The sequence below is a fragment of the Cygnus atratus genome, chromosome 5 (assembly GCF_013377495.2).
Source record: "Cygnus atratus isolate AKBS03 ecotype Queensland, Australia chromosome 5, CAtr_DNAZoo_HiC_assembly, whole genome shotgun sequence".
Taxonomy (NCBI): domain Eukaryota; kingdom Metazoa; phylum Chordata; class Aves; order Anseriformes; family Anatidae; genus Cygnus; species Cygnus atratus.
Window position 1 is genome coordinate 45,275,158 of NC_066366.1, and position 24,672 is coordinate 45,299,829.

A 24,672-nucleotide genomic window follows, 5' to 3' on the forward strand; every position below is an offset into this window, starting at 1 on the left:
AAAGCGTGTGTTCCAAGTTTAAGAGAAAGAATGGTAGAAAGCTTAATATAGGAATAAGAGAAGGAGGTGATAATGACTTTAGCAAACAAGCTTTCTGCTAGCCAGACAAGATTCCTGTTATATGTCAAGCACAGTCCATTCACAAACACACTCAGTCCTCTGCTTACACTTTCCTTGGCATGAAGTACAATGGGTCTAAATGGAAATTTGTAGCTATTTTGTTTTAGGCCTGCTTTATTCCTTTCAACTTCACTGCATTTTTAAGTACTGTTCAGTCAGATTCAGTACTGTGGCATGGAAAGATCAACCCAACACAGTATTTTTAATATGAACCCTCAAACTTTTAAACTTCAGAACTGGGTACCATGCTTAGGCAGAACACAAATTTAATGAGCTGATCTTTTGTAATTCCAGAATAGCTTTGGCCCAAATGCCACCCAAACATGTTACATAAGTTCCTATAGACTACTATTCCCCTCCTTGCCCGCTGTCCCTAAGTCTTGGGATATGTGGATTAAGAAAGATCATGTATGCTTCAGATATTGAAGCACTTGATCACTTTTACGTCTGAAAATACTTAAACATAAAATTTTAACTCCAGTACTTATGTTACATTTCATACTGTACATTTGATTGAAAGGTGTCCTTTTAAAATTCATAAAATCAGTAAGCAATAAACCTCATCCAGAAGACTGTCAGGGAAATTCAGTGAATCAACATTTTCTTAAGAATTTTGCTATCAGCTTCCTCAAAAAATCTTATGGCAAACATTTAGCAAAATACAAAGAGCCCACCTATAGATAACTATGCCATTAAAAATAGAGAAAAAAAAAATTAAAGTCAATGCTTACCTAACAAGACTATTGCTGTTTCAGACATGCCTACAGATGATTAAATAAGGTGGAAAAACGAGAACCAAACTAACGTATTTTTTTCTTCAACACCATTTTTATTAGTGTTGCATTTGCAGGTATATTGACAAAATTTGTCTTTCTCTGTCATTCTCCAAGTTAAGGTTATTCTATAAAACAGTTTCTGCTTTCATATGACTCAGGTTTCTATCCTTGAAAAAGATAATTAAAGCCCATTCTAACAAACAGTGCTAATAGGTATGTTTCTTGATGTATGCTAAATTTCAGTATGTCTTTCACTTTCACGGTTGGCTTTCATTCACTAACTTCTTAGTACTTGCAAGGAAGACATCAATCAATCAAACAAATAAACATACAGAACATAAAACCAAAGCCAGCAAGAAAAGCAACCCAACCCAACTCAAACAATGAGTACTCTTTCTTCTCATTGGCAATTACACCTTAGATTAAAAATAATGCATGGATTTACCTCCCCTCCCCTCCCTTCTCTTTACCTTTCTATTAAGAAACATTTCCTTCCTCTGAGATTGAGCTTAGATTTGTCATCAAAGTTTATGCTCCTCCAGCTTCTTTTTGTATACCTCTGGTATACCACACCTTTAATTTTTTTTATTTTATTTTGTTTTCATTTTATGTGAAGTATTTTATCTGTGTCTGTCATGCAATCAGCCTCTGCAACTTTGTTTCCTTACTGTCATAGTTAACTGAAAAATACTGGAGAAAAGCTATCCCACAACACTTTTAGAATCAGCTGTTGCCAAAATTAAGAGTAAGTCCATGTTGTCTTCCTTTTCCTGGACATCCCAGAGAAAATTCAGAAAAAAACAAGAGAATGTGCTAAATCATTTAGGAATGCTGATTGCACTTTTTTTTTTTTTCATTAAATAAACAAAAAATATAATATTTAACCAAAGGAATTCAGGCTGCTTTTGTATTTAAAACAATCAATCAATCAATCAAATGAAACGACAAAACAAAACAAAAAATGAACAACAACAAGAACAAAAAAAAAACAATCCAAGCAAAACTAAATAAAAAGTCTACCTTACTTATTTGCTATTTCTGTTTTGTTTTATTTATTTATTTTTTTGACAACCTTAGCTGTAAGGTTGTTTATGTTGTCTTGGGGTTATTTAAGATTATGATCATGTATAATTGCATGTTCTTAATTCTAAATCTATTTGGTAGGCTTTAAGCTTGACAAATTTACATTGTGTATACATTGTGTATATCCATGTTTTTGAATAAGTTTTCCTAGATAATATATATCATACAGTTTGCATCCAAAACTAACCAGGACAGATCTACATGAGCCTTGGGAGAAAGGATTGACCTAGAAGAATAAGTTTCTCAGTAGAAAACAGTAGAAAGCTGTTCTGCGTGAATTTCTCTGAGATAATTCTTCCCCTCTTCTCTCTTAAAATTACTCTGGTGCTACCTATCTTAAATTGTAGTCAATAGAAACACTTCAGTTGATACTCTTGTGTTTTGGAATCTGTCTAGTTTCTAGATTTATGATATGAAAAATTAGGTAATTAGAGTTAGTAGCTTGAAAAGGGAAGTTGCTGTTGTAAATCTTAATGTTCATAAAGCACGATGGGGTTGTTATGTAGGAGAAACTCCCCCAGAGAAAAGTGATTTTTTTTTTTTAATTGTGATTCCAATCAAAAAGGAGCCATTTTGGTGAATGACTCAATAACTCTTCTGTTTAAAAAGTCATATTCCTTTTCGAGCTCAAGTGGTAGAGTTTCAGATGATAATAGGACCATTCCAGGCAACAAATGGAATCAGAGTTTTAATTTTATATTTTGCATTTAAGATTCAAGATGCTCTGCAATGCATGATAAGAATGTTCCTAGCTTACATGAATTTGTAGCTCCAGAGTTAGAAAATCGCCATTCTTTCTATTTATTTATTTATTTTTAGGAAAATTGAATAAAATTTCATCATTTAGATTAGACACAGACTTGTTATGAAACAGTGCGGTAGAGTGGTCAACATACTTGGCAAATTCCAGCATAAAGTCAGACTGTTTTGCACTTATCTGCTCCATACATTCTGAGCTCCCTTCTCCTGGGGGCTCTCCCTTAGGGGAGGTGCACAAGACATCACTACTTATTTGTGTTTTGTCTCTTTAATCAAGTTTCTTTGGCAGCAGGAAATTATGTTCCTAAAGTAGTCAGCCTGGTCACATTCAAAGGATTCATATAAAACCCAGAAAGAATCTTGAACAGTTTCCACTCTATATTGGGGCAGCTTGTTAATTCTTTTTCTCCATCCTGTCATTTGTATAACTTTGCAGCTGTTGCACTTTGATTTTCCTCTGTCATTTCTCCAGCTTTGTGAATATTTTCCGTATGTCTAAACTTTCACTTCAGGCTTATTTTGCACAGAAGGTTTTTTCTCCTCAGGTCTTTTTATATATAAGGAAAGCAGCAGGTAAATCTAATGCTAGTGTTTCCTAGCCTTCTGTTGGAAAATAAATAAATAAATCAGCTGCTTTCTTTTAGAAACACGACTTAAGAATACAAATAGATATTAGACCAAAATCTGAAGGTTGTCTGGGTACTGTTGAGAGTATTATTTGGCAGATCATAATAAGATATTTTCAATATCTTCAATAAATCATATAATTATTTATATCTAGTGGAAATAGATTATTCCAGTTCAAGGAGAGGCACTTCATGACTGATTACTATTCACGATAATATAGACATTTAATGGAAATGAGAGAGTAACTTGTGTTGGAAATGAAGTTATCAGTAGAGATATGGGATGGAAAGGAATTAAAACTAGAGAAGGTTTCTTCTAACCAGTGCTTTTATGGCTTCTAAACACATGTAGGAATGACATCAGTACCTGAATACTTTTTTGTTTTTCATTATATCATTATAGAATATAAATTATTGGCTTTCTGAGCAACACAATTGTTCTCAGCCTCGTTATGTGACTAAAATTTCACTGGTATTTACATTTACTTTTCTAATGGAATTCATATTATGTTTGACCCAATTGTCTTTTTTTAAAGTCTGATGATATGATTATCATGTGATTAAGGTATGATTCTTAAATGAAGGAGAAACAGTACTTCTTGATCTGCTTAAAAATAAAATCAGTTATAAAATCAGCCTGTCACATTGACAGAATTGGCCAAAAAGCTATGCTTATGTTTTGCTGATTACTCTTCATAGTAATTACTTTTTCCCTCAGTGGCACATTTTGTTCATCACCTTTTGGAAGAATGATGAAAAGTACATAAAAGAGGAAGTTTTAGCAAAGTCCCTTGTGATCTGGAGATTACTGACTTCTCTGTAAGTATTACCCAGCTCATTAGTAAAATGAGTTTGTATTCACCTGTTTCACACCATGGGATATCGTCTTTCTTCATATATTGACCTTCTTGTCCTCCTCTCAGCAGCAGTCCACATTAAAGTATTTCTTTGTCCCTCATACAACACCACATGTTTAAGTTATTCTTTGAGCCAAAGGACCTACTGTATCTCTTTATGTTAAAATCCATATTTGGATTTAAATATTCCACAAATTTAGATGGTTAAGTTCACATTTTGTGCTTAAATCCAAAGTGAAAGTTATCAAAAAGTATAATAATATTTTTGTTGCTGAGAAAAAAAAAATCAAATAAATCTGTGGAAATTTAATGCCTATTTTTTGATAAGTAGGATAAATGAACTTATGCATAAGTTTGTATTGCTTTTAAATACACAAAATGGTGCTACACCTTTGTTACTTTCATATTTTGAGTCTATAAATTTCATTAGGAAGTCAAGATAGAAATTACAGAAAAAGTTATAAAAAGCAAAAGAGGTTGTAAACTGGACATTTGTAGAACAATACATTTTCTCCCTCTCCTTTTTTATTTTTATTTTTTAAAGAATCGTTTTATCACCAAAGACAACATTTCTATCTGATCAGAAACTGAGCTTTTTTATAGGTCAATAATTTTTTTATGTCTAATATTTAGGCATGTAACATTTTGTTTTTAACCTGAAACTTTTCCAAACGAAGAGTAAGATAACAACAACAACAACAACAACAACAACAACAACAACAATAATAATCTAATAATCCAATAATCTAATTATCTAATATTCAAATAATCTAATTATATAACACCCATTTTTAGTCATATTGAATATATATTATGTATGAGAAATCTAATTACAAGACATCCTCTTTTGATATTTGGAATACTAACGATGGTAATCCTTTTATATATTTTTATGAGACTAAGAATCTGGTGCTTATTTCACCTAGAAACCATTTTGTAATAAATTATAAAGACAAAATCAGAATCAGTGAGCAATTTGACTTACCCTCACAAGGTTAGGATGTTCAACAGTACATACTTGTCTTCACTGATTGCTTGGACTGTTTTCTGTTTTATGTAAAATAATTTGACCCCCACTGAGAAATCAGCTACTGATAAACACAGGAACCGCAGTTACTCAAATTCACCATCTTAGAAATGAAAAAAATAAAATAAAAAGTGGAGCAACACTTCCTGTTAATTGATTTTTGTTAATGACAACTATTTAAATGCTATTTATTTTTCATTTATTTATAGAAAATAACAACATGAAATCTAATTTTTAAGCAATAAGGTTTGAAAACACTTTCCCTGTTTGTTCTATTTTGAATCAACAAAAGATTCTGTTAATGGTTATCTTCAGTTTGCTTTCTTTTTTCTCAAGAAACAAAATATTGATTTTAGTTTCTTTCTTTTCTAGACTTCCTGGTCCTCATACAAATAAGAAAAAATAAAATATAATCAAGTTCAACGTTATGAATGTTTTGTTATGGATAATATGTCTATACTGTGAGATTGGAAGAGCTTAGGAAACATGAGCAAAATACTATACACACTTGCTTTTTATAAATATATACAATGTTTAACCTTTAAATATGTGTTATCAATCGGAAGTCTTCTATTCAAGCTGATAATGTATAAGGCAGTAGTTTTAGGAACAAAATTTACCCACGATTTTGTTGATAAACACTAAAAATTAATGTACATACCCGAATCAATTTTCTGGAGATTCAATAAAGACAGTGAGGAAGACATCATGATTTGTTCAAATGATTTAGATAGAAATGTTTTATAAAAGACATTTGTACACATGCAAGAAGTCTCTGGGTTTTTGGTGGGATTACAATTAAATGTGTGTTTATATCTTTATACTTCCTCCCAAGTAGGAGGAAGCACAGCTTCAGCCTTTGGCTTTTCTGCTGTGTAAGTAAATATCAATCATAATAAAATCCTAGCCAAAACAATTTTTGTGTGTAAGGCTGAGGCTGAATTTCCACAGACAAAGGTCTCTGGACTCAATACAGTCCAGTACTAAGAAGAAAAATAAACATTGTTTCCTGAAGGAAAGTAGCTCTCCCCCCAGACTAGAATTTCAGCGATGCCCCTCATCAGACTATAAGATTATGTCTAGGGCAGGTTAGCTGCATAAAAGAATATCTCAAAGATTCCTTCATATATAAAGCAAATTTGAAACATCGTTTTTCTCTGAGACGAGTCTGACAAACATCTCTGTATACAAATTTGTATTTGTACAGCTGTATTATATGGGATGACTAGGAGAAAGTCTGCACGTGCCTGAGTTTGAATTTTGCAGATGCTTCTAACATGAAGGAAGAGCCAATTGCTAGTTCCCTCCAATCTAAACTTCTGGAGAGTTTAAATCTGTTCCTAGAACATGTTCATTGGTACATATGCAGATCAGTCCTAATGACTGAGCTGATACCAGAAACTACAGCCATTAGTGTGACTGCCAGATTCTTCTGAACTAGAGTTTTCCTCCAGCCACGGCACTTACAAACAGTGACTGTGAAACATAGCCATAATATGATGCTATGGATGCTACAGTTGTTCTTCACTTAACTCCTTTATTTAACACAGCACACATTAGTCTATTAAGTCCCATTTATGGTAGTTCATCTTGATTCTCTTTGGATGCCAAAATATGTCTTCATCCTTTCTAAGCACCCCACCTGATATGGGATAACTTCATTTCTTTGTGGGGTGTGGGAGTTACTCCTCTCTGAACATGTGTGCTGTTTTGTATCTTGGTTACCTTTGTGTTCTACTTACACAATCTTCCTCTTTTTATGTGATGAATGCTTGTATCTGTTCCCCTGACTCCCACCTGTCCTAACTTCTTCAAGGCATGCATGAGCCCCTGAGCCAATCATTATTAATGGTTGGAACTAGGTAGGGAAAAAAAAAAAAAAAAAGTATATTGGCTATTAGCTAAAAATCTGTGGAACTACTTAGTGAATTTTAGTGAATGGGTTAGAAATGGTTTTCCACTACAGTGTAACTAAGACAGGCCCCTTTGGATAAGAAATAAGTAAGTCTTAGTTATTCCAAACATTTTTTTTTTCAGAGTATTTGTTCAGCCACTCAAACACAATTAGATTTAACAAATCAGAAGGTGGTATTCTGGTGATGATGTTTTGCCCTGCAAATAGTCTGCCAGAAGGTGAGGAAAAGCAAAGCATACAATAAGATATCCTGCTGATAAGCTTAAGAAGAGCTGCTCTGTTTCCCTTGTTCCCCTAATTCCAAATCCTCAAGCACATCATCCATCCTCCAGAAAAAACAAGACCCTGAAATCCTTCCCAACATTTCTGTTTCAGCAGGGGAGTGTTTGATCAGCCGTGCCCACCACTGGCTCTGCCTGTAGAACTACATTCTCCCTGGGCCAGAGGCTGTTCTCATTATGTCAAACTCATCAATCATAAGATGAGTCTTAATGCAAAAATAACAGTGTCAGTGAACAGAGAATGCTCTAAGGTCCATTAGTGCCTTGCTGATCAAAGGTGAAAGGGTATCTGAAAATAAGCAAACACTCTCTCTAAAAGGAAATTGTTTCCCTAGTATAATTTTATGGCTGAGAAGAGATATTGAACGCTTCCAAAAATCCCCTTCTGCCACAGGCCTGAAGTGTGAACCTCTCCTTCCACTCTTGAGATGAAACATCAAAGGAGCAAAGAAATAATAGAGATTATAATTACAAAATTTAACAAGAAACATTTATCTGCATCTTATTTTGAAATGACAATTTCCCTCCAAATGTGCTTAACTTAGGATAGACTAGTCTCTTTGTATCAGCAGAGAATTAAGACTATCTCCTGCATTTACATACAGAAACTGAAAATACATAATTAGTGATTCCTCAAATTAGGATAAATCCTTTTCTCATAGGGAACAACTAAAACATTGCTTGATAAAGAGCAAACAAATTAGGTACTCTGATTTTTTTTTTTTTCTCATGGAGGCATCTGATTCAACTAAGAAGTGAAAAGCTTAAAACATAAAATGGGTATTATTGTTTTGCAGTATTAAACTTCAACCTTGCTGAAATAGGCATAATTTCACAAATAGGTCTATAAAGGGTTCTGAAATTTTAGAGAATTTGTTATTTATGTGGACCTATAGCTTTTTAATTTTTCTGTCTGTTTTGGATTTAACTTAGAGACATTATAGAACAAAGCCATCTCTACACTTGACTCTTAGACTTAGTTTCTAGGAGATACTACAGTGATTACAAATTGCCATCAATCTCCTAGGCTGTTTGGATGATCCTGTGGTATTCAGAGTGCTTATACAACACTGTGATCATGCACAACACAACTAAGAGCAGAGATCCAATATTTATATAAGGTTAATGTTGATGCTTTGATGTTCATTTTCCTGCATTTTTTCCTGCATTCCTGCATTAAGGATTAATTAAATCTTTAAGTGACTCAAGAAGCATGAACTGCAGAAACTATTTTATCATGTTATAGTTAGCACATATTACAAACACCTTTTCTTTCTGAATGCACATTTCCTGAAAGGAAGATGAGTGCTGTCAGAGCTAAGTGCACTCAGATGAATATAACAACTGTAAACGTGAGGAAATAATAGTTTTTATTAAAGACAGTCATAGTGCAGCCAGCTCCAGTGTATACTTCCCACTCACACTCACAGGTCCACCTCTGGATCTGTTGTCCCAGCTCTACTAGTACAGAATATTTTTACTCCAAGGTTGTTCTGAATACAGGATCCTATGCAGTTCTGTCTTTGATTGTGACCCCATTAAATGGTTCTAGAATCTGTGATTTAGTTTCCTGTCAGCATATTTTCAAGGATGAAATTTTGCATAGATACAAAGTATTCCATGAAGAGAAAACTTTAAGAAATGCATGCACATTTGCAAAATAAAAGAGATAAAATTCAAAATTCTAAATGATGTGAGAATTGCAAATCCTCAAATTGTGGTGAAATATACAGAGATGGTTGAACTGGTGGATAAATATTTGAATGCCATTGAGGGTTTTTTATTAAGAAAATGTGAACCAAACAATCTAAAAATAAAAATAAGTAAACTTACATTCCCATTCTAAACAAATCAGAACCAAATTATTCAGGGCTTTAATGACATTTATTTTAAAAAGATTCCTCTATATTGCAATAAACTCTGAATCCTAATTATTATGTGTTTTTGTTTGTTTGATTGTTTGTTTTCCTGAATGGCATAGTGGCTTCTATGGTCTATGGTTCCTATTCTTTACCATTTCCTACAAGTCATGGTATGCTCTGTGTCTGTACTCGGGATGCTCTGCTTTGTGTTCCAGTCATTAAAGATAAACTCAGGAATATCCAACACAACTGGAGGTGTAACATGAATTTTACTATAAGAAAGGAATGCGTGTGTGTGCGTTATGAAGAATTATTGCATAGATTGCTTGAGATCAGAAAGGAGCTCTGGAGATTACCTATTCTAACCCTTTACTCAGAGAGGGATCATCTAGATCAGGTTGCTCAGGGCCACATCCAATAGGGTTTCGCTTATCTATAAGGATGGAAACTATAGACTCTCTTGGTAGTCTGTTCCAGTATTTGAGCATGCTCCTGTTGAAACAAAAGTATTTTTCTGTCTAAATGGAATTTCCTGTATTTCAAGTTGTGCCTGTTGTCTTCTGGTGTTTTTCTGGGCACCACTGAAAACTCTGAGCTTGTCTTCCTTAATGCCATCCATCAGTTACTTGTACAGATAAGATACACCATGAGTCATCTCTTCTCCAAGCTAAACAATCCCAGCTCTCTCAGCCTTTCCTCATAAGAGACATGATCCAATCCCCTAACCATCTTCAAGACCCTTTAATGGATTAATTCCATCATGTCCAACTCTTTCTTGTACTGGGAAGTCTTGAAATGGACAAATAACTCCAGGTATCCACAACTTATTAGTACTGATTAGAGAGGAAGTATGACTTCCCCCAGATGGTCTACAACTTCCTCACAAGAGGGAGTGAAGGGAAAAATGTTGATCTTTTCTCCCTGGTGACCAGCAATAGGACACAGGGATATAGCTTGAAGCTGTGTCAGGGAAGTTCACATTGTATATTAGGAAAATGTTCTTCACCGAGAGGGTGGTTGGTACTGGAATAGGCTTCCTAGGGCAGTGGTTGTGGCACCAAGCCTGATGGAGTTCAAGAAGCATTTGGACAATGCTCTCAGACATATGGTTTAATTTTAAGGTCGTTCTTTGTGGAGCCAGAAGTTAGACTTCTATGCTTCTAAACTGCTGTCAATGCTCTTCTTAAAACACACCAGGATGCATTTAGCCTTCACTGCTGTAAAGGCATATTGCTGGCTCATGGTCAGCTTGTCCACTAGGAAGACTGAGTCTTTCTCAATAAAGCTGTTTTTCAATCTGTCAGCTACCAGACTGTACTGGTGGCTGGAGTTACTCTTCGCCAGGTGTGGACCTTGGCCTTTCCCATTGTCAAACTTCATGAGATTCTTGCCAGCACATTCCTCTGGCCTGTCTGGGTCCCCTTGAATAGCAGAACAATTGCATAGTCTATCAGCTATTCCTTTCAGTTTTATATCACCTGTGAATTTGTTGAGGGTTCACTCTGTCCCATTATCCAGATCACTACAAAAGATGTTGAAAAGTGTCGGCCCCATTATCATCCCCTGGAGTACTCCACTCATGACTGAAGTCCAGCTGGTATTACTGTTATTGGTCACAAGACGTTAAGCCTGGAAGCTTAAAGTGACTGGAAGTTTTTTGTCTACATCAGTACTCATTTACTGAGTACCTATTTCATCAGTTTGTCCATGAGAAACAAGAGAGCAGATTTTTTCTCATCAAAGATCAGCTTGGTAGAGTTCTGTGGGAAAAGGCCCACAAGGGGCACAAGAAATCCAGTTAATATTCAAGGATCACCTCTTTGAAGCTCAAAAGTAGTCCATTCTTAAGTACAGTAACAAGATCTTTACACTTTCAGGTGCAGTGGTGAGTCTGAGGTAGTATTGTTACGGATTTAAAATAGATTTTCACTGGTGAGACCCAGCAGGTATGCCTTAAAGATTTTGTTTAATCATGAGATGAATAAATGATGAAATGGAATGAGAGGCTCTTGGTTAGCAAGAGGGAGTATCTCAAGCTTCATATATGTGTCAACTGCGAAGCTACTCAAGCTATCTGTTTTCTTAAACAAAATACCTCTCATTTTCCCGTTAAAGTGGGACCTTTGCTTTTATTAAACGAAACAAAATGAAATGAAAATCTAACTCAAGGAGTAATTTATCATGGATTTGGGATGGATTAGAAAAGGCAGGGCACGGTACTTGAGTGAAAATGACTGCAGGCTGGGAGTTTTTTTCTTCCCTCTTTAATTTCCTGGTTTGGATTTGGTACCAAAAAGACAGTTCACACTTTCTGATTTGGTGACATGAGCATATACTTCATGTACACGTACACACATACAGTGAGTTGCCTGCTTAGAAACAAAATCAATAAACACCTCTCTCCTTTTCCCATTTCCTCTTAACTCTTTCAGAGTTGAGTCTGGGAGCTTCTGCTGTTTTCATTATGAAAAAATGCTAGAGCATCTTTTCAATTATTTCCCAGTGTTACCAAGGGCACTTCTTAACCTCCAAGAGATATACTGTTTAATGTTGACCAGGTGATGTTGGAATAATGTCCTTTGTTTGCAGATCTGGAACAAGCTGCTTTCACATACCTTGCTCTTGTGGCAGAAATAGTGGAACTCTATCTCCTGGAAAGAGAGAGAGAGAAAGAAAAAGTTTAATGCTTGTTAGAATTTCTTCAATCTTGTCCTTGTGAGAGTAATGACGGCACTCTGTGTGAACATATAGCTCAGTAAACAAACTTCCTCAGAACATTTGTTGGTAAAAAAGAGGTTTCTGCTCTAATTTACAATTACAAAAGAGATCTAGAAGTGAAATCATTTGGCTTAAGACATGCATTAAACCAGAAAGCATTTTTCCTCACATGATTTGTGATATATATATATATATCCTTTTCAGTCAAATCTTTTCTGGGGAAGGGGTTGATTTACACAGTGTTTTCATTTGTAAAAGTTGGAAGCAATCAAAAGTTGTCAAAACATATTGCTTTGATTTTTTAAATGAAGTATATTAACTGATTCAACATGACATTTTCTTCAAAATATCAACTAATTTTTAAAAAATGAAATAAGAATAACTTTTATTGACACAAATTGATTCTTTCTCTAAATTTTGGTTAATAAAAATATTAAGATTTTTGACCTCTACACCAGAGTAGTATTAGCATCATTATTTATCAGAGTCAGGAAATTCTCTTTTGGAGTGAGATTTTTTATTACTGTTTTTAACTATCATTTTGTATTGCTGTGGTAATTTCAACCAACTCCAGTCCTGGTTGAGAAGACATAAAGTTTTAAGAGTTACACAAATGAAATGAAATAAAAGCAGAAACAAAATAAATTTATAATATATTTTTTATTTTTTTTACTATATATTAAGCAAGAAACTACTTAGAAAAATATGTCTATTAAAAAAAAAAAAAACATAAGAAAAATATATCTTACCAGTTTCAGAAGTTTAAAATGTATTTCATAAAGCATGTTCAGTACAGAGCCTTGAGCCACCTATATTCAGCTTTTTACCTAAACTGTTATGGCACAGTTTCTTCATTTTCTCTGGCTTTGTTTCCCGGTCGCAACTTAAATACACTAACTATGATATAACTTAGTTATCCTTTCACTAACCAAAAAAAGTAACAAAATTAAACTGACAATGAGCAGAGCTATCAAGTCATTGTATCTGTAATGAGCTGGAAATGTGTTTTGAATTGTAAATTATGGCTTTATTAACATTATTTTAGTCATGAAGCACTGTCAATATATTTGGTACTTTAGCCCTTGATATAAAGTGTACAAAATAAAAAAAAGTCTCTGCCACATAGGGCACGCAGTCTAATTTTAGACTCTTTAAAATTGTTGCAGGAATTTTCCTCGAAGAAAAAGGATCCATTTTCTTTTACACTTTAAGACATTGAGTCCACTAATGTTCTTTTTTCTCCTTTTTGCTTAAATGTTATGACTAGCTGAGGAATTAGCATTAGAAATTGCTGTGAATCTAGCTATGCTGTTTCATCACTAAGAGGAAAATAATAACCCATAATCTTGAAGCTGTCTGTTCAAATGAATCACTTAATTCCTTTTTCTTTTGTAGAGCTTTTTATTCATTTTTAGCTTAGCATATTTATAACTCTCACATCGAACCTGATTCTAAAAACACTTTTACATGTGAGAAACAATTAATAACAATTTTCTTGTCATTGTTTCTGTCCTCAACATAGTCTTTTTCTTCCCTTTTTTTGACCGTTTTGCTGAAGCTGTATTGATATCTATGGTTCACTCTTCCTCAGAATATCCAGAACATTTTTTTCTTTCCCCCAGATCCATTCTCACAACTATTTCTTTTATCTTGTATTCACTTTTGCTCCAGAACGTGAAGGGATGCTGCTGTCAGATCATCTTCCTTATTGATTGTTCAGATCATATCACTGTCCTCTTTAGATTTCTTTACTAATTTTGTATCTCTACCACATTAAACTCTAGCTCCAATGCTTGCGGTGTGCAGCCAGTATTACCCATCACCCTTTGTTCCAGCCTCTGTCCCATTCTTTTGTAGCTTTCATAAGTGATGCTTGGTTTATAATCCACTTATGCAAAGATCTCTGTGGACCACCTATGTTTTATATTTCTGAGACCTTTCATTAATTTTATTTTTCTTTAAAATGGTGAAGTCCTTCTAGAAGACCCACCTCTCCAGTTTGGACTAAAAGCTGTAAAACACTATGTTGTGATAAAAAACACAGTCACACTTTGCTTGTTCTGTTTCTGAAACTTTACATCCATATGGAAACAAATGGAAAAAAAATCCTCAGTGTATTTGAGAATTAGGAACAATACTCATGAAGAATTGACATGGTTGGTTTCAGATGGTGAAAGAATTTCAGGTTTGCTGACAATACAACATCCAGTGTGGGTTCCAGTGAGGAGATAAAACAACTCACTTCTCTGTGTTGATAAACAAAATACCTGTAATTCAGGTTACACTGCTATGTTTTTATGACTCCTTCCTCTCTTTTGATGGTAACAACTTCAATCACTAGGAATACTCCTTACCAAAGTAAGCTGACAGAATTTGCTTGATACAGATTTTAAAGTTGTAAACAGAAATAAATGGGATTTTTACAAGCAGATGTCCTGGCATGGTTTTTAAGAGTGGTTATCCTGTTGCTTATGTATTTCTTGTTTGCTTATAATTGGGGTAATTGTATGTATTTATCTTTTGGAGAAAATGAATTGTTGTTTCCATTAATTTATGAGAAATGTACCTGTGATATTAACACAAAATGGAAAATATTAAAAATATATATACATATTGCAAAGACAATTGTAAAGACATATTCTAACTTTCCAGGAGAAAATATCTGAAGTTCATTTCTCAAGCAGTTTGTGGTTTCACAGGGCAAAGAAAATAATAAGGAGAAATGACTTGGAGAAAAATATACATGGAAAGAAAACAGTTCATGTTCAGGAACAGAAGACAAAAATAGATGGACTCTGTAATGAAACAGGCTATATTATTTATTCTTTCTTTTTTTTTTTCCATCAAACTAATTGCAGAAGTTTGCTAATTTTGCTGTCTTAAGTCTTGCTGCCTTTGTCTTTGCTGTCTTGGTCTACCAGTAAATTAAACTATTCTAACAGGAATAGGAAACTCTTTTGTCACTGTAACTGTCTGGCTTGGCATCATGTGCAATGTAGTCTGTTCTTGTGAAGATTTTTAAGCTCTAAAGAGTTTGGAGGTGTCTGAACTTCTACATACTTTTGTGAGATAACTTCTTAACCAGTTCTTGCATTCCCCTAACAATTAGTATTTCCTTAATTCATCAGGTTTCCTTTAAAAACAGGTAAAAATACCATGCAGCTTTATTTGTGTCTTTGTAAAGTTGTGAGAGTACATTTTGCTTCTGAACATCTTCTTAAGGGACTAATATTAATATTTGATAATGCAAAATATACTAAAGAAAAGTTTTGTGTGTCCAGCTGTAAAGAATAAGCCAGAATGACTAAGTGCGGAACTCAGGATGCTTTTCTACATAAGTTTCAACATCTCCTAATGTATTACTTTCAGAACAATTCACCTCACTCTGTTCCCATCATAAAGAGGGTAATAAAAAGAAAATATATAAATCATTTATCTTTCAAGATTTTCAGATGTAAACCTTGAAACATCTGTTCATTTATGGTGTGACTTGCAGTTGCGAAGCAAAAGTTGTTCATGAAACTTCTACTGTTTTGCTTTTATTTTATTCTTATGTGCACATGTATGTATGTATATCTAAACATATATTTTTGCAGTAAGCTATTCTTCCATAAGAAAACCTGCAAAGGTCCTTTGTACTGAGTATTTAAAGCACAAAACAAGAGAAGAAAGAGATATCTCAGTACAGAAACTAGTTCTACTGAGAAAGCACAATGACTCAATTTATTTGAATGTTAAGTGCATAAATCCTTCCTGTGTTGATAATTTACAATATTTTTGTCAAGAAAATTACATTCCAAAAACTAAAGGGCATATCCAGGAACAGTGACTATTGGAGAAAAATTGCTAAAAGAAGTTTGTGAAGAAAGGTATAGCATCTCAACAACAACAACAACAAAGAATTCTAAAGTATTTGCATTCTATTAGGAAACAATAGCATACTGTGTTGTGAGCAGCACAACTTGAATTTTAAATACTCTCACTTTTGGAATATTTGGGAAAATCTTTATAATTGGAACTGTTAGTAGAAATTATTTCGTACATCCTTTAAATAATGAAAGTTGGATAACAAAAATGTATCAAATCATTTTTTCTTTGTTTTGGAACTGCTTTAACTTTCTTCCAAATTGGAAAAAAAAATCTAAAATCAAAATCTCTTGTACAGTCATGAAACAGTCATACTAAAGAACAGAGAAAAATCATTGCTGAATTTTTCAGCCTTAACTAAACATTTCATTTTGATTCATATCCTGACACAAAGAACAGCTGAAAAGGATAAACCTTTAAAAAGTAATTTGTTTGACAAATCTGCATTTTCTAGTAAGAAAGAAAACGGAAAAATTTCTGAGGACTTGTACCGATTTTTGAGATAATTGTAACTCTCCAGATGGAGACTCTTCCAGTTTAACAATATTTATTATTAAAATTATGCCCTTTGCTCATTTTAGTTCCACTTCTCTTAACTTTCCTCATTTCCAAAATGTTGTAAAAATTAATCATTCTTTGATTTTTACTGAGAGTCTCTTGTAGTCAAAGATGATAATGCAGTGGTAGGAATATGTAAATTGAGATCTCGGCCCTTCAAGTGAGGTAGAATATATGCTTACACATGAATAAATATATCATTGCAAAATTCTTAGTGTCACTGATGATGCCTTTGCTGCACATCATTCTATTCTTATATCCATATAACAGTAAGCACAAATATTTTATACCTTTAGATTCATGTATAAATATATACCTTTATCCTGGTGAGATTCCACTGGCTTTGTTATTGCCTCATAAACTGGAAAAAATCCATACTTTCTTGCACCTATAATATTCCTTATTGTAAAGACTTGTGCACACGTAACTTTGCTCATTGTTTCTCTGATTTATGTGGCAACAGTTGAACAGAAAGCAAATAACTGGTTGAAATATTCCACCTTCTTTGTGACCTCAGGTTGTGCACTGATTTCTTCACTCAGATGTGATATTATGATTTTTGTGGTGGATTAAATTGGACACAGTACTAAAGACAATGTATTATAATTATTACAAAATTTTGGATGAGGAAAAATTTATACCTTCTGTCAATTGAATAAGTGTCCTTGCTTTATGGAGATGTTTGACTCTCATCTTTATACTTGTAGCCAGATTTCAATTTTGTCTTTGATAGAACACCCTGGTATATGCTGTACTGAATATACCAGTAGATCATTAATTTAATATGCAGAAAATTCTTGCTGGCAGATATTGATTTTAAAAACATATCATAGCAGCATATTCCAGCAGATCTTTTCATGCTGATAGTAATCTGAGAGAACTGGACTTCCACTGCATACTAAAGTTTCACATTGGAGACAGTTGGGAAGTTGAGGTAAAAATGAAAGTGAGGTGTTTTAACCAAGAATCAAAATTTCTTTTTATTACAATAATAAACAATAATTTAATAAACAAAACAGTGTCAAAATAGAACCAGAGATTTGCTTAAACCTTGTGCACCTGAACAAATTTCCTTGCATTGTATATCATGCACCTGCCTAGGAGTTTTATATTCATAGAACATGTTAATGTTTTGACTGCATATGCTCAATCTGATACAATGATTTCATTGTAATTCACCAATGCTACTCCAGCACTAACTCTTACACAGAACATCCAACTGAATTAAGTCATGGATGTATCTTAAGTATATATGCTTTAGTGTCCATCTCGGACTTGTGTGTGGTTAATAACATGGCTTTTGTACGATTATATACCTTCTAAACATCATATCCTTGAAGTGTTGCACACTAAACTATGAGCTTTTGTTTTTCTCCAAGCAATGACTTGACTTTTACACAACCTTCTGAAGTATCTCCTAATTCAACTGTAGTCATTCATGGGTCATATTCTGGATTGTAAAAATAATATATATTTTGCTATCACAAATCAAAACACTCAGCAAACTACATACACTGTTATTAATATTCACAAGCTTCAGTTAACAGAATGTAAGAATACTTTCGTATCATTTTATCCCTCTTCTGGAAATCTTTTTATAAATCTCTGTATATTCTCAAATTTATCCTTCCTTTTTGTACATACAGTCACTCTATATGCCTACTCCTTTAAGTCACGTCTCTGATAAAATACCACCCACCCATGTTCTAGTATGCTACTTGTTACTATGAATGAAAATCCAAGTCAATGATGTAAATATGAAGCACATAATTCATTAACAACCAATGTATGTGGATTATGTGTTTTCTTCCTCTTCCAAATAATGTGTAGTATGTCAGCCAGTGCTGAGGATGCATATAAGATTTAAGAGAAAATGAAGTCATGAAGGAAATGAAGTCATGAATGTGTTCTGTTGTCTTGTAGGTGGGATTTAAGCAGGCACTCATTTCTGAGAAGAAATAAAAATGGGTACAAAGCTTGATTCTTTTTATTTCTAATATTTGAATCTCATGTCTCTTCCCCTAGACTTAACCACAGTGGCAGAACTATCTTTTTCATTTGATAACTTCCCTAAGAACTACAGAATAGTCTTCAAAGAAGTTTGTAGATATTTATATAATAAATGTGAGTTTCACATCTTTTTAAACATATTGATGGAAAAGGAATAATGAAAGATAAAAACTCAGAAGTGAGATCCATAATCTTTATTCTTATTCTTATTCTTATTCTTATTCTTATTCTTATTCTTATTCTTATTCTTAATAATAATAATAATAAAAAATAATAATAATAATAATAATAAATTTGGAGGCATTACATCTTTGGGTATTTTGAAGCCTGTGTACTTTTTTTCTAGCCTGAATTTAATTTATCTTTTTTTTCAGTTTCTGGCAAAATGATGTGATATGTTTGATCAAGCCCTCTTCTTTCCACTTAGCATATGCTGGTTTGCTGCAAAGAAAATAATTTCTAGATGTCTGTATAATCCTTTTTAAAATCATCTAAACAAGAGGAAGTTCCACCAACCCTTGTAGGAGTAGTCAGTAGTCCCTAACTAAAGAATATTTTCTGACAGTCCTTTTCACGATGCTGTTGACTGTGCAAATGAATGCATGATCAATGACGTGCCAAGCTATGTCAGTGTATATTTCTCCAATGAGTTCATAATTTTTTCTATCTTGTCGATGATCAAGCAAAACATCAAGACCAGATTAATGCATCAGTAAAGTTCCTGACAATGCTTATATATCCAATCTTTTATTAACAAGCATTCAAATATATAGCCCCAATTTATCAACAAGAATTCAAATATGCCATAACTTAACTCCTATTGTTTTCTGATTAAAATCAAAGGAAATAAAGTCAACTATATTGTCAAAATTAATAAAGCCCACTCTTATAAGGTAGATCAGTCAGGCCTCTACACACACTTCAATTGCACAGTCTGCTAAAGGATATACGTTTAATCTTAATACTGTTATCACTAACTGTATTAGTGATAGATCGCTCATATAGTGAGTCTGAGATTAAATGTATGTATGTCTAAAAATTAAGAATTGTTTTAGTTTAGAAAAATATATGATTTCCTTAATTTGTGTAACTCACTCTCAAGTAGCTCACAGGAGAAGTTGTTTTTTAAATGCTTACTTGTAAATTTGTCAGCAGTTGAAATGAAGAGCCAGGAAATTCTGGTTGTTTCAGAATACTCTGCCTGGTAAATACTTATATAGTCATATTATTTGCATTTTGAATCTTTTGAGACCAAAGAAATTAAATGGACTGTGTAACAAAAAGTTGTAAAAGATATCAATGTGGTGACAGTGCAAGTATCATGTTACCAGCATGGCCCATTCTGCCTTACCACATCTGTATGCATTTTGAGCATTTGCACTTTTGGAACAGCAGAAGATATTTTTACAATTAGGGTAAGCACATTGCAAAGGGAAATATGGTAGTAAGTTATCAGTTGAGTCCTTAAATAAAACATGTCATTTCTAATGTGGTCTTAATGCTGTTCAGCCTTCCATTAGCAGAGACCTCTGCATAGCCATAGGCAAGCATCAAAAATACAGTAGTTTATAACAGTAATACATACAGTGGTAAAGCAAAAACATAATTATGCAATAAGAAAAGACACACACTGAAATTTGCCTTCAGGTAAAATCTGTTTCTATAAGCAAATTAAAGTGCACCCTTTACTTCATTGACGTATGAACTTATTTGCATATTTTTTTTCTCTTCTTACCTTGCCTTTCTTATATGATTTAGAATCAGATACAAGTTTATCTAGTGTATGTATTCAGGAATTTGAATAAAGGACCTTTGTATATGCAGAAGAATTAATGATATTTGCAGTGAAAGAACTGATTCTTCTTTTCCAAAGAACAAACTGATACGTTGAATACACTGGGGGAAGACAAATCTCATATATTATTTAAGCAAGAATTCTACCACTAATGGCCTATGTAAGCTCCATGCAGTAAAAGTGTTGCAACATTTAAATACCTTCTCTTACATTCAAGAAAGCTAGTTAAATGGGTATTGTTGTTTTTGTTTTCTGACCAGACTGAGGAGAACTGTTTAGAGATTTCCATTTGCTGTTGTTGTTTGTTTTTAAATAGTTTCTGGAGTAATTATTTGTTTATTTCTGAATAAAGACATCTAAATTTTATTCTTCAGTTCCCAGTCACCTCTCTGTAATGCCAATATTTGGCATAGCTGTTGATAGTACAATTTGCTTGCACTAACTTGCTTGCATCAAGCAAGCCTAGGCCAGTGAACTACCAAATATCTACATTACAGCGGCGACCACATTGTTGAAACTTGAGCTTGGTAATCATGATGTTAAAGCTTCAATAATTCAATATCCTTTCGAGTTACTCAGTTATAAAGCATGAGGTTTAAAAGCCTTAAAGAACTTTTATGAAAAATTCTGCATTCATAGTTAACCAATCCATCTTCTTACTTATATTTAATGCATTGTGAAATTTAATTACTTTTATTCTAGAAATACACTTGGCCCAATATATACCTGTTTTTAAAAAATCATAAATTACTTTTTGTTATTAAATCACAAGCTTTTTTCAGTCTTTGAATTTAGGATCCACTGTCTGACAGTCTTTTGAATGAAGTTTGTTGTGACTCTCCTGAATTATTAGTGCCTTTTCTTCATCAAATATAAATTATTTATTGAATCATGAGATAGACCTTCTCTGCAAGGGCTTACCATGGTCTTTTTTTTTTTTTTTTTTTTTTCCTGAAAGCTTCCTCTATGGACAAACTATAAAAATACTTAAATCAGCTTCTTCTACAGTAAAACATTAATGGACAATTTATAATAGGCCATCTTGTAGAGGCATTATGTTATCACTGAGAAACAGGAAATAGCTAATTTTTTTGGAAATGTTCTTAGGAAGGGATGATTTTTTTTTCCATATAGCTACTAAAATTGCACCAGGAAAAAAAAAAAAAAGGAACAAGGACTTTATCTGAATAATTTAATTACTATAATTAGAAATAAGTAAATAATGAGAGGATTAAATTTGACTTGTGCTCAAAATAAGTTTTGCCCAATGTACCTCAAGGACCCATCTCTGGAAGTCATCTAGCAGGCCAGGTGGCATGCAGAGTGATTTCTCTGTAAATGGTTTAGACTACCTAGGGAACAAGGCTAACAGGTAAAAGGAGTCAAAGCCCACACATGCTCCAAAGTTATTAAAATACATCCTCAACAAGCAGAGAATGACACTATCTAACTGGCTTCACTTACAGAAGTCTTGGATTGATGAACATGTACACAAGCACAATTTATTAGTAGGTTTGGTGTTTATCAACTTTCTGTTAATTATCTTCAAGCTTATGGTTGAATTTTCTAGCAGACTGATGAACTGAACTTCAGCATATATAATGTAAAATTTGATCTTCCATAGTTAGAGATCAAAGCAAAGAAGGTTGCAGCTGTCAGGAATAAAGGATGCACTGACAAATACATTAAAGCTGACTTTTCTGAGATGAATGAGAATGTATGATGAGTGTTTTTTGATATAGTTCTGGTTATGCTAGTAGTCAATGACTTTTAAGCCTATATCCTGTTCTGTAACACTCCTTACTCCTTAACCTCCTAACACTCTCATCTTTTTTATCATATGCTTCTCTTGGGACAGTAGTAGAACTCGTTACATAGAACCCTATGAGATTACTAAGGAGTCAAGATGAACATAATTTCATGTTTAATTCCCTGCCCACAGCTCCAGTGATCTAATCCTAATGGCCAGTAAAGATTCAGGATGGATGTGCATGAGACGCTTCAGATTTAAGTGGTAAAAACTATTTCTGGAAATAGGGCTTGAGACTGAATAATTTGGGAACAAAATGTACTTGGCAGAAGGTATTACTACTTGTGTGCTGGTAGATTCTGAACCTTTGTAGCAGAAAGCATGCCATAGAAAAAGATGTTTTAAAGACTTTTGTGTTCCTTAATTTGCGTAATTGAAACAGGAAGAACTTTCTGATTTGGAATTGCCCTATGGGTCATGGCTGAGCAATTCAGCCCAGCCTCAAAAGGAATGCAGGTTTGTATCTTAGAAATAAAACCTTGCATTTCGAGAGAACTGTTCCATCAAGTACACTGTAAAAATAATTGAAGAACAAAAAAAGAAAACTGTGCTTTTTTTCTTTTTTCAATATATAGGAATTTGAAAAAATAAAATTCATGCTGCAAACATCATGTAAATATTTGTTTTATGAGGTTATAGGTATGAACAGGGAATGCTTATTAGTTTTAAAGGAACTGAGAATGAATTGAGATATTGAATCCTTCTCCTGTAAAGACATCTCTTCTTGCATTTCTGGGTAATGCTCATCTGAGATCAGCATTTCAATGCCCTCTGATTCATTGTTCTCTTTACTTCTCTAGTGCAATCTTGTTCAGCAAAATTCACTGAATTATTCTCTAATTACCTTTTCATTTATATATTTCATTTATTTATATATAAAATCATAGTTTCTGTATAAACACATGTGGATTTAAAACTATTACCTGTAAATAGTGAATATGAATTATGTTTCTACCTGCATGAGGTTTAGACCCCTCAATAGCAATGGTCACCATAAATTGTGTTACTCCCAGCTAAGAATGCTCAGGTCCTGTGGATGATGTAAATGTAAATATGTGGATGATGTAAATATAAATGATTATTTAAATCCATGTGTATTATGGAATTTTTGTAGCACCAAAGTCTTCTAAGAAAATTATGATCTGAATTAATTAATCATTGTGTTCAAATTTTTGTTTGTGTTCGTTTGTTTGTTGTTGCTTTGCTTTGTTTTGTTTTGACAAAAACATGTAAGCAAGATAAGAGAGGCATGAAATTTCATATTTTTCTAATAATTAAGATTTAAACTTGGATCTACATGTGGACTTCATTAAACAGCCTTTAGTGTCAATTGCATACTTTGTTACTGTTCCATATTAAGCCTGGAGGGAGCAGGGGATGATTTTTCTTATAATTTTTTTCCTATAAGATTTTTACTATAAGGCATTTGTTTCTATTTGCAACAGTCATAAAATACTGTAATAAACAGAAACATCATAAAATATTCATTAAATAAAAAGTTTTCTAAAGCCAGCAAAAGAATAGACTTTATTCTTTATTCAAAGGTGGATAATCCCTCAGATATGATGGCCTTAAAATTTGCTGTCTTTATAATATTGTTTTATTAATATTATTTTTTTATGTATATATATTTATTATATCTGATTATTAAAGCCATATAAAAGGAAATTTGATGTCGTGATATTTCCTTATTATGGGAAAGAGAGACTCAAAATTAAAGGAACTAATTTGTAGTGGAGGTTATTCAAAATAACTTAGAAAAGGTGATTTTACCAAACATGTTCCTTCTCGTACCTGAAGAGTGTTTTCATTATAAGTGAATAGCTTCCTCTGTAAAATGGCATATACTGTTTCTGGGGAGTCTCTGAAAAAAAAACAAAACATTATGCTGTCAACATAATTAATAAAAAAATTAATAAAATAATAGAGCATTATTCTGTTTCTCAGGTCTAAGCTTTATGCTGTTTATTTTCTCTCCACTGCTGAAAAAATTACATGCAAGGCCGGACACTGAGTCTTAGGTTTTATTAATTTAATTTATTTCTTCTGATGTCATAGTCAAAATTTTCCATTTACAACACTGGAACAGGCTATTGGGAAGTTCTAGCCTAAGCCTTAAGCTTTATTCATTTCTTCTTTTTCATTTTCTTCTCTCTTTTTCATTTCTCTCTCTCTCTCTGTCCTGGGGAAAAAGAAAAACAACAACAACCAACTTAAACACTAGAGAATAGAAAAGGATCATGGTAAAACAGAGTGATCAAAAAAGAGAAATTTAGTCCTTGATTAAAACATGAAAAATAGTAGCAATTGTTAACACCAAGAAGTGTAAAATGAGTCATGTACTGACTGTTAAAAACATTATTGTATTTCTTTGGTTACCCCAAATACTTGCTGTCTTATGTGCATCCAAGTGAATTATAAGATTATTTTCATCTGTTTATATTATTATTCTTGAGACCCTTCTTTTCTTGAAAAATCTCCCTCTATTTCTATATGGAACTGCACAGCAGATGATAAAATTAAATCTCTAGACTGACCTGGTAAGGGATGATCAGCAAATGGACTTGGACTCAGTTCTGAAGCATCTCCAGTATGAAGAGGACTGGAG